The sequence below is a fragment of the Bos taurus genome, chromosome 6 (assembly GCF_002263795.3).
Source record: "Bos taurus isolate L1 Dominette 01449 registration number 42190680 breed Hereford chromosome 6, ARS-UCD2.0, whole genome shotgun sequence".
Classification (NCBI taxonomy): Eukaryota; Metazoa; Chordata; class Mammalia; order Artiodactyla; family Bovidae; genus Bos; species Bos taurus.
Window position 1 is genome coordinate 72,109,039 of NC_037333.1, and position 10,786 is coordinate 72,119,824.

The following is a 10,786-nucleotide window of genomic DNA, read 5'->3' on the forward strand; positions in this document are numbered from 1 at the left end:
GAACTTCCCTGGTGGTCCGGTGGTTGAGAATCCGCCTGCCAACGCAGGGGACACCGGTTCCATCCCTGATCATGGAAGCTCCTACATGCCTCGGAGCAACAGAGTCTGTGACCACAACTACAGAGCCCACACTCTAAAGCCCACGGGCTGCAACTACTTAAATCCAGGCTCCACAAGAGAAGCCACTGCAGTGGGAAGTCTGAGCCCCACAGTGAGGAGTAGACTCCGCTCGCCACAACTAGGGAAAGTGCAGGAGCAGCAAAGAAGACCCAGATCAGCCAAAGGTACATAAATAAATAATTTATTTTAAAAAATAAAGGGATGAAGTCTAAACCTGAAAAAACAATGAGGCATTATATACATGTTATTTATAGGTGTGAGGTTAACTACTCAATTAATTAGCTAAAAGAGTGTAAATTGGAGGACTTCCCTGGTGGTCCAGTGGCTAAGACCCTGCAATCCCAAAGCAGGGGACCCGGTTTCAATCCCTGGTCAGGGAACTAGATCCCCGCATGCCTCAGCTAAAGATCTTGCATGCCACAACTAAGACTCCTGTGCAGCCAAATAAACAAATACTAAAAAAAAAAAGAGTACAAGTTGGATTCTTCCAGAAATTGGAAAATGAAGCAGGAGGGATGGAGTAGGAGAGTCCACTGCTGTTCTTCTTAACAAACTGTGCCTGTGTTATGGGCTGAATTGGGTCCCCTCCACCCAACGTCATGTACCTCAGCATGTAACATCGGTGCCTCAGAATGCGACCATATTTTGAAATGTAATTAAGTTACAATAGGATCACTTAGTGGACTCCCAAGATGACGGGTGTCCTTATAAAAAGATATTAGGACACAGACAACGCAGAAAGATAACCATGCGAGGACACAGAAAGAAGATGGCCGTCTGAAAGACAAGGACAGAAGCATCAGAAGAAAAGAGACCTTGACCTTAGACATCTAGCCTCTGGGACTGTGAAAAAATATGTTTCTGTTAAGTCACCTGGTCTGTGGTATTTTATTAGGGCAGCCCCAACAAACATATACAATATGTACAAGTGTTAAAAGATTTAAAATGTCATTTTTTTATTAAAAGAAGAAAATTTTAAGAAATCTAACAAATAAAAGAAAAGTTACTCTGAGGCACAGCCATCAATGACCTCTAACAGTACCTCATCTAGTATGAGGACATTTATTTACTGATTTTTTATTCCCTTGAGAAACTTTGACATACTGACTGATTCTACATACAAATTTTGATGGCACTTCAGCAAACCTTGATGAAAGGTTTACAGAAGAGAAATAATTTGGCCAAAGAGGCAAAAGTCAGCACGTTGGCCGATCTGTTTCTTCCTCTCATATCTGTGTGTTGATCTGTCGATCTGTGACATACTGTCTGGTTCAGTCTGGGTCTAGTCCTGAAAACACAGTCTACATCCAACAAAAAGATTCCTGAGCCCAAGCACGGAATTCACTCATTTGAAATAATATATGTTATGCTCTCCAGTCCCATTCCGGCATCATCACAGAAGTGGGACGAGGCCAAATAAGTGTGCAAAGCAAAGTGTCTAGTAGGAGTCTTTTTCTCCCTCAGCGATTTGTTTAGGGGAGCTCAGCTGTATTTGGTGATGTCTACTGCCATCTAGCGAAAATGAATTGAACTACTGCTTCATTTTTTGGTACTTTAGTTTTCAAAGCGGAGAAGGCAATGGCACCCCACTCCAGTACTCTTGCCTGGAAAATCCCATGAACAGAGGAGCCTGGTAGGCTGCAGTCCATGGGGTCGCTAAGAGTTGGACACGACTGAGCGACTTCACTTTCACTTTTCACTTTCATGCATTGGAAAAGGAAATGGCAACCCACACCAGTGTCCTTGCCTGGAGAATCCCAGGGATGGGGAAGCCTGGTGGGCTGCTGTCTATGGGGTCCCACAGAGTCGGACACGACAGAGCGACTTAGCAGCAGTTTTCAAAGGGCTCTCATTTTATCTTCACAGCAATCTATAAAGTAGACATTGCTGCCCCAGTTTGTGTTAACTTTTTAGAAATAATATTATTGAGCTTATTGTGATCCAGGCACTATACACAAATGATCTTATGTACTCCCCTTATCAATTTTGTGTGATCTGTGCATATTGCCTGTATTTTTATTCCATTTACAGATGAGAAAGCTAAGGCTTAGAGAATTTAAGAAACATACCCAAATCCCAACAGCTAATCAGGGTCCAAACCCAGGGAGGCAATGATCACTAACACAAACCTTATCTCCCTTCTCCTCCTCCCACTCCTCCTTCATCTTCATTATCAAACCATTGTGATTATGTGCCCTTTATAGCTGTTATATAATTTAATCCTCATGACAACTCTTTTTTTTTCACAACTCTTATCAGTTAAGCATAATTACTATTCCCATTTCCTAGATGAGGCAATCTAGGCACAGAGCAGTTTAAAAAGTTATCCAAGATCATAAGCTAGGGAAAGCATAGCCAGAATCAGAATCCAGAGAATTTGTGGTTTTGCTGTAATATTTTTAAAGATTTAAATAAAATTTGCTTCTCTGAAATCTGTGAAGTGAATCTTCTCTTCCTCATATCTTACTCTTTGTTTTCCAGATGTATTAAGGTGACTTGACATATAGCATTGTGCAAGTTTAAGTATACAATACAATGATTTGATACACATAGAATATGTGAAAGGATTACTACAATAAAATTAGTTAACACATCCATCACCTCATGTAATCACAAACAATATGTGTGATGAGAGCATTTAAAATTTACTCCCTTAGCAACTTTCAAGTACAAAATACAGTATTGTTATTATAGTCACCATGCTGTGCATTAGATCCTCAAAACTTGTTCATCTTAAATATAACTGGAAGTTTATACTCTTTGACCAACGTCTCCTGATTTCCCCCACCCACACGGCACCTGGCAACATTCAAACTTTTTCCCTATTTCTATGAGGTTTTTTTTTAAGATTCCACATGTAAGTGAAATCATGTAGCCTGTCTTTCTCTGATTTATTTCACTGACCACAGTGCCCTCAGGGGAACCCAGGGAGTATTATTACAGGCCCCATGCTCACAACTAGTTCAACTAGTATGCAGTCTGAGAAATAGTTTTGTTCTCATTACAAAATCATTACATATTTAGAAAGCAGAAAGAAAAAAAATCATTGTCTCCCCAAAAATATTCTCTTCCAAACAATCAAAATTAATATTTGCTTCCTTACTTCTAGCTATAATTTTAAGCTACTTTGATTTTAATATAGGTGTGATCATATTATAAAAACCATTTTGTGTTGTTTCTTTTATTTAACATTTTAATATAAGCATTTTTTATATCACCCAACTACTCATAATTGTTACTATGAATAGGTACTTTACTGACATTATAACTTGTGGACAGTAATTCCTATAATGGATCAGGTATTGGTGTAAGGAATTTCTCTCTACAACATACTGTCACGCGAGTGTACGTTCCTCGGTTCTTTGTCTCGTCACAACAAAGATTTGGAGCGACGGACATTAAAGCCGTCGGCGCGTCACAGCTCTCGGGTCTTGGACAAACCATGCTACAGCTCTTAGACAAATCAGTGTTACAGCTCCATTTTATTTAGAAGATAGCAGGAGAATCCAAGACTGGAAGAGAAGAGAGTGGAGGAGTGCGTGGGGAGGGAGGGAGGGGGGGAGAGAGAGAGAGAGAGAGAGCGCGCGCGCACGTGCGAGATAGAGTCCGAGAGAAAGCGCTTTGGCTCCTCCTTTTATATGTTTTTTCCTCCACCTGGGCCTGCCCTATGCAAATTGGGCTTAGCCAGGAGTGCTGTTTGTTCTGCCTGAAGTCTTCACTCTGGTCCTCGGACCTTATTTGACCTTCCTTGTCTTCTAGTCACTGCCATTTTGGACTCCTTTTCCCTATTCTACCTACCTACCTAACAATACCACATAGGATGGAGAGCATTTTTAGCCACAGCTGGTAAGTGACAGAGCTCAGATACGAATCTCCACAGTTTCCTGGTTCACAAGATGAGGAAAGGAAGCCAGAGAGGGATAATTTGTACAAGATCACAACACCAATAAGTTCTGAAGCAGTTTGCCCACAGATTTTTTCACTGTAACCTTAAGATCTCATCTGCACGCTAAACTCTAGAGCTGCCTTTTCTAAAACTGTAGCCACTGGTCCTGTGGCTACTGAACACTTGAAATGTGACTGGCGTGATGTGAGATGTGCTGTAAGGGTAGAATACACACTGAATTTCAAACACTTAACTAACGAATGAGCATAAAGTATTTAAATGATTTTTATATGGGTTACACATTGAAATTATAACAACTTGTATTTATTGAGTTCAATTACACTACATGATGACAATTAATTTCACATGTTTCTTTTCATGTTTTTAAATGTGGCTACAAGAAGTTTCAAAATACACGTGGTGTGCATTGTATTTCTCTTTCTTAGTGCTGCCATAGATCAGCACCTCTTAAATCTTAATGTGCAGATGAGTCACTTGCGGATCTAAATTAAAATGCAGCTTCTGATACAGGAAGTCCAGGGTAGACCTAAGAGTCTGCATTTCTAACAGGCTCTCAAGGAAGCCAATCCTACTTGTCCAGAAAGACCACATTGAGGAGCAAGATTCTAGATGGAAGGGAGGCAGTGGGATCAGCATCAGAACACTTAGCAACTCCTATGTTTGGGGGACTTAAAAGGAGGCTCTGACATGGGAAAGGGGTTTAGTGGTCTGAGAAGCTCCTTGCAAAACCAGGTCAGAGTGCTGTTGGGGAGGCCTAGATGGCAGCATGTCAGGTGAAATAATCAACAGCCGTGCCTGTGAAGAGACTCTACGGGGCCCAGCTGCTTTCTCAATGAAGAGGCTACTGATGAATGCAGCAAAGACAGTTTCTGAGTGAGGAAGACTGAAAGCAGACTTCATAATGTTGGGGAATAGGAGAGGTGGACTGGGTCACTGTTTTTTCCTAGAAAGAGAAAAAACAGAGGCTAAGGCTGATGTATGGGGCAAGTGAGCAAAAGTGGGATGAGGCGTGGAGTGGATTATGGGGACACTTGTTTGCTTTGGTTTTGCAGAGGGAGATTTGTGCATGTCTATGATTTGTGCAGAAAGGGAAAGGTGTGAGGGGGAAGGTGGCCCAGAGAACACGGGCAACTTCCCTCCTCAGTAAAGCAACCGGCTCACTGAACATCAGCTGTCAGGCCTCTTGAGGGTAAATATGACACAGCCTCTAGGTTCAAGGATCTCAGAGTCATAGTGTCATGGTCTGTGTGCAGGTTGGAAAAGAATTTCCAGGCAGGAGGCAGAATGAAAGGAGAATCGAGTTTATTAGATTGGGGGAGGCGGTTGTCTGCCAGTATAGTGAGTGGGACAAGGAGCAGGGTAGGGGTGTGGAGAGTCATTTGCTGATTGGATAGGTATGTATACTGGGCAGGAGAAGAGTAAGGCAAACATCTTTTCCTTATATGGGGTGAAAGGGAAGATAGGCAATACTACTCAGCAGGACTCAAAAATTCCACAAGGGTTACAACATGTTGGGGAAGGGTATTGAGGGTCTGATTTTTTCTGTTCCTGTTTTCCAAGACCATTCTTGCTCACCTTGTTCTTTCATCCTTGGGGCACCACACTGCGTACTAAGAAACCTGTGTGCCACTTGGTGTAACCTGAGAAGGCAGTACAAGCTGGTATGGATGAGCAATCTTTTCCACATGAGGCCCAACTCAAGAAAGATGTATATGATCCCCAATTTCCTCACAGTCACATTTAAGCACTCTGCTATCCAAGATGGCTGTTCTCTTGCTCTCTATACATCTGCCGCACGCACCCCACCCCCCCCCCCACCAACCCCTGCCAAATCTATCAGGGCCTACTTCACCTACACCTTACTCTTTTGACTGACCTTCGTACATACTTGCCCCAGGCCCGTTGTTCTTATCTAATGGGCAGTCAGGGGTGGTCCCCACTTCTGGTTTCCCTGGTAACTGATGAGTCAAGCTGATGTAAGTGCCCCTATAAGTGGTAATCTCCCCCTGCTCCTGGGAGTGAAGCCCCTGCCAGGCCCTGCCTGCTGTCTGCCGGACACCATGGGGTGTGCTCCAAGACTTTGCTTTGGACACATAAGCCCCCTCATTCATTAAACCACTGAGTCTCTGTCCCTGACTCCAGGCTCTTCCTTTGGTCTAGAAGCTGGGCAAGCACTGGGCTTGTAGGGCTGCGGGCTGCAGCCCAACATTCTTCATCAAAACAAAATGAAGGTTTCTATTTGTATGCTCAAATTTCACAAACAGTTTCGCTAGTAGCACCTACTGCAGTGACCTAGGTGACAACACCACCTCTTTGAAGAGGTGCTGAGTGAGCGGACACCACGTGGGGTTGGTGAGGAGGTTACAACAGACTCAGGGAAAATATCTGGCTTCAGTATACAGTCACAGACTAGGAACAACCGAAAACCTCTGGCCCCTCAGAAAAGTCTACATTTGGTGGCAACTGTGGGGTGGGGATGGGGTGGGGGTTCTGTCCTTTAAGTGAGAGCACATGGGAGTGGGGAGTAAGGTGGAGTGTGCAGGGGGAGGAGAAGGGGATGCTGGTGCAGGTGCAAAGGAGAAACTTCACCCTCCCTTATCTCATCAGCCTGGAGAAGGCAATGGCACCCCACTCCAGTACTCTTGCCTGGAGAATCCCATGGATGGAGGAGCCTGGTAGGCTGCAGTCCATGGGGTCGCTAAGGGTCAGACACGACTGAGCAACTTCACTTTCACTTTTCACTTTCATGCACTGGAGAAGGAAATGGCAACCCACTCCAGTATTCTTGCCTTGGAGAATCCCAGGGATGGGGGAGCCTGGTGGGCTGCTGTCTACGGGCTCACTCAGAGTCGGACACGACTGAAGCGACTTACCAGCAGCAGCAGCAGCAGCAGCAGTATCTAATCAGCCTAAAAACCTCAGCCTCAAAGGGTAACCCGTATCAGGCCCCACCCAGCTCCTCTGACTAAGGTCAGCTGTCGATTCAGTGGCCTTTGAGATTCCCAGATGAGTTAAAGGTCAATCCTTCAATTCTGGAAATCAGCCCACCTGGGGAATCACATTCTTATGCAAATATTCTGAAGCTAAGAAATCAAAGAACCAGCCCCAGGGAGTAAACAAGCTCTAAACATACAATGAAGATGCCATCACACCCTTCCCTTTCTTCATTTGGCCACCTGATGGGAAGAGCAGACCCATCAGAAAACACCCTGATGCTGGGAAACACTGAGGGCAGAAGAAGGGAGCGACAGAGAATGAGATGGTTGGATGGCGTCATCGACTCAATGGACATGAGTTTGAGCAAACTCCAGGAGATAGTGAAGGACTAGGAAGTCTGGCGTGCTGTTTTCCACGGGGTCACAAAAAGTCAGACATGACTGAGCGACTGAACAACAAGAGCATAAAATCCTGTAACTCTTTGGAGATTCACCTCAAGCATCTTGGCTTCCTGGGGGTTCAATTGCCTCCTAGCCCTGGGCCAACCCTTCTCTGCCAGCTCTCTGGGTCCTTCTTTCTCCACTAGACAGTCTGAGCCACTTTAAAGCAGTCTGGCTCAAATAAAGGAGAGCCATTCCAGTTCTTTCCCTCAAGGATGAGTGTTTACACAGTGTTTAGAAGTGGCTCGTTTAACATCTCTGGACAGTGATCTTCTATTTCTGTAATGACTAGCCCAATACATCAAAGAAGTTTAGCCACTTACACACCTTCAACAGTTTTCTGACGCCTTAATAACTGAGATCCATGCACTTCACCAAGGTGGTTTAAAAAAAAAAACAAAACTTCCTGTTTTCTTGAAACTTCCCTATTTAAAGCCACTGTCTCTCACCCTGGTTAAGCTTCCTCCTTTCAGCCTTCTCCCCAGCCTCCTAAGCACACCATCTCCAAAAACCAGTCTCCAGTGCCAGCATGTAAAAGCCTTGCCAAGCGTTGACCCTTCCATGAAGCATGTCTGAAATTTCAACATTCTCCAAAAGGCACACCTCACCCTCATGAATGACTTCTTTCTCTTCACTCCTGTGGTTATTTTGTAAAATGTCCTCACTCACACTGGTTAATTCAGAAAATATTTATAAAGGCTTACTGCATGCCAGGAGTTTTTTAAGTTCCACTAACAATTCTAAGATGTATAGGGTAGGCAATGCAACTCATTTCAGTATTCTTGCCTGGGAAATCCCATGGATAGATGAGCCTGGCGGGCTACAGTCCATGGGGTCGCAAAAGAGTTGGACACGACGGAGCGATTAAATAACAAAGTAGAGCAGGCAGCCCTAGGAGCTTGAAGCTCAGTGAGGGAGCACGACGCCTACTGTATGGTAGGTGCTATGTTTGGGATATTCCCCAAGAATATCCCAAAAATAAAAAAAAGATTGAAAAACCATCTCAGACTTGCTGCTGCTAAGTCACTTCAGTCGTGTCCGACTCTCTGCGACCCCAGAGACCGCAGCCCACCAGGCTCCCCCGTCCCTGGGATTCTCCAGGCAAGAACACTGGAGTGGGTTGCCATTTCCTTCTCCAATGCGTGAGAGTGAAAAGTGAAAGTGAAGTTGCTTAGTCGTGTCTGACTCTTCGTGACCCCATGGACTGCAGCCTACCAGGCTCCTCCATCCATGGGATTTTCCATACAAGAGTACTGGAGTGGGGTGTCATTGCCATCTCAGACTTGGGGACCCTAAAAAGGCTTTCTGGAAAAAGAAATGGGGAAGAGCATCCAAAGCAGTAAGCAGACAGGCAAAAGTCCAGACATTGGGTCAGCTAGGCCAGAGTGCAAGTTCAGGCACGGCAAGGGGAGGCGGGAGGAGGTGGGAGTGGAGCCCAGGGTCTAAAGCATGAAGAATCTTTTCAGTCACTCTCAGAAGGTTGGTCTTGATCCCTGAGGCAGATGGGCCATTTAAGAAAATTGCTTTGTGGTGAGCTGAGTGCATTGGATGGGGCAAAGGCGCTGCAAGAGTGAAGCTATGGCATGTGGGATCTGATCCACATAGGAACCAGATGAGGGTTTCTTCCTTGAGGAGGCAACTGGAAGGCTTCAAGGTTCCCCAGATGAGAGGGGACTAAGGCCTGAGTTCAGCAGAAGACTGTCGTCCCAGTATTTACTTCTCCATTCCTGTGTGTATGCACGTCTTCTCTTTCCTTGGAATGGAAGTCCTGAGTTGGCAACAAGAGAAGTCACCACAATGAGAAGCCCAAGCACCACAACTAAGAAAGCCTGCACACAGCAACAAAGACCCAGCTCAGCCATAAATAAATAAATATTTAAAAAGAAAGAATTTCTCCTGAAGTTTCTCCTAAGGAGAAAATACATGTGATGGACGAGCTTTACTTGGGCATGAGTTAAAGTGCTGTTGAACATCAGTTCAGTGTTAATCAACCAAAAATGTGTTAAGTAAGGTGTTTTTAAACATAAACAGCCATAAAACAAAGTTATTTATTCACAGTTTGATAAAAAATATTGTGACAGAGCCTCATAGGAAGCTAACCCTGCATTTTCTCTAGAACGATGGTTCAGTATTCACTAATGGTGTGTTTGTGGCCACTTAATAGAATATACTGTAACTAATGTGAATTGGCTCTGTGAGTGTTTGTATTTAAGACTATGATTTTCTTCTGAGCTGGGTTTTTTATGCATCTCAGAATTCCGCTATGGTGCAGTGTGCCTGTTACTAAACTTATATCCGTCAAATCAAACCCAGAAAGAATTGCTTTCCAAATATCTTGGGTCCTGTGTGTTTGTGGTTTTGAAACCTTCATGCTGAGCTTTCTGATGGTGAGACTAGAACTCTACAGCCTACATTCTGTGTCAGCAGGCTGCTGTCAGGTTCTTCCAGTAGGGGGCGCTGTGTGTTAGGCGCTCAGTTGTGTCCCACTCTGTGACCCCATGGACTGTAACCCACCAGGCTTCTCTATCCATGGAATTCTCCAGGCAAGAATACTGGAGTGGGTTGCCATTCTCTTCTCCAGGGGATCTTCTTGACTCAGGGATCAAACCCACATCTCTTATGTCTCCTGCATTGACAGGTGGGTTCTTTACCACCTGAGCTACCAGGGAAGCCCGAGGGCACTAGAGGGAGACTTTAAGGCAGGAGGAGGAAGGATGGACTTTGGCTCACAGTGCCCCCTTTATCTTTGCCTGCAGAATCCCTTGGACAGAGGAGCCTGGCGGACTACCGTACATAGGGTCACACGACTGGACACGACTGAAGAGTCGAAGCACGCATGCACGGCCGTTTACCCTGACGGTAGTAGCAGCTGATTTCAGACTTTTTTCCAGCTCTCTGAACTACTGTAGTCCTCAGAGGTCTGAGTCTCAGCTCTGTGGAGCCCCTCCTAGAACATGGCTCATGGTACCCGCAGGCTTTACCTCAGTTACCTCAGGGTCCCTTTGCTTTTTTCAGACCTTTAACATCTGTATAACTAATTTAATTTCCAAGTTAAATTCTCTCTGCTGAGCTACTTACTATAGTTTCTATAGAGGTTTCTTTAACTTTTTATTAAAAATAATTTTATACTTACAGAAAATACAGAATAATACAGAAATGCAGAGTAATACAGAAAAATTCTAGACACCCTTTATACCTTCACTCAAATCCATTATATATTTTTTTCCATTGAGGTGAAACTCACATAATATAAAATTAACTATTTTAAAGTGAACAAATCAGTAGCAATCAGTACATTACAATGAATCTATCAACTTTTATCATTTTCCCACATTTGTTTTATAATTCACTATCTCTATAAATACATATATGTGGATGCTTC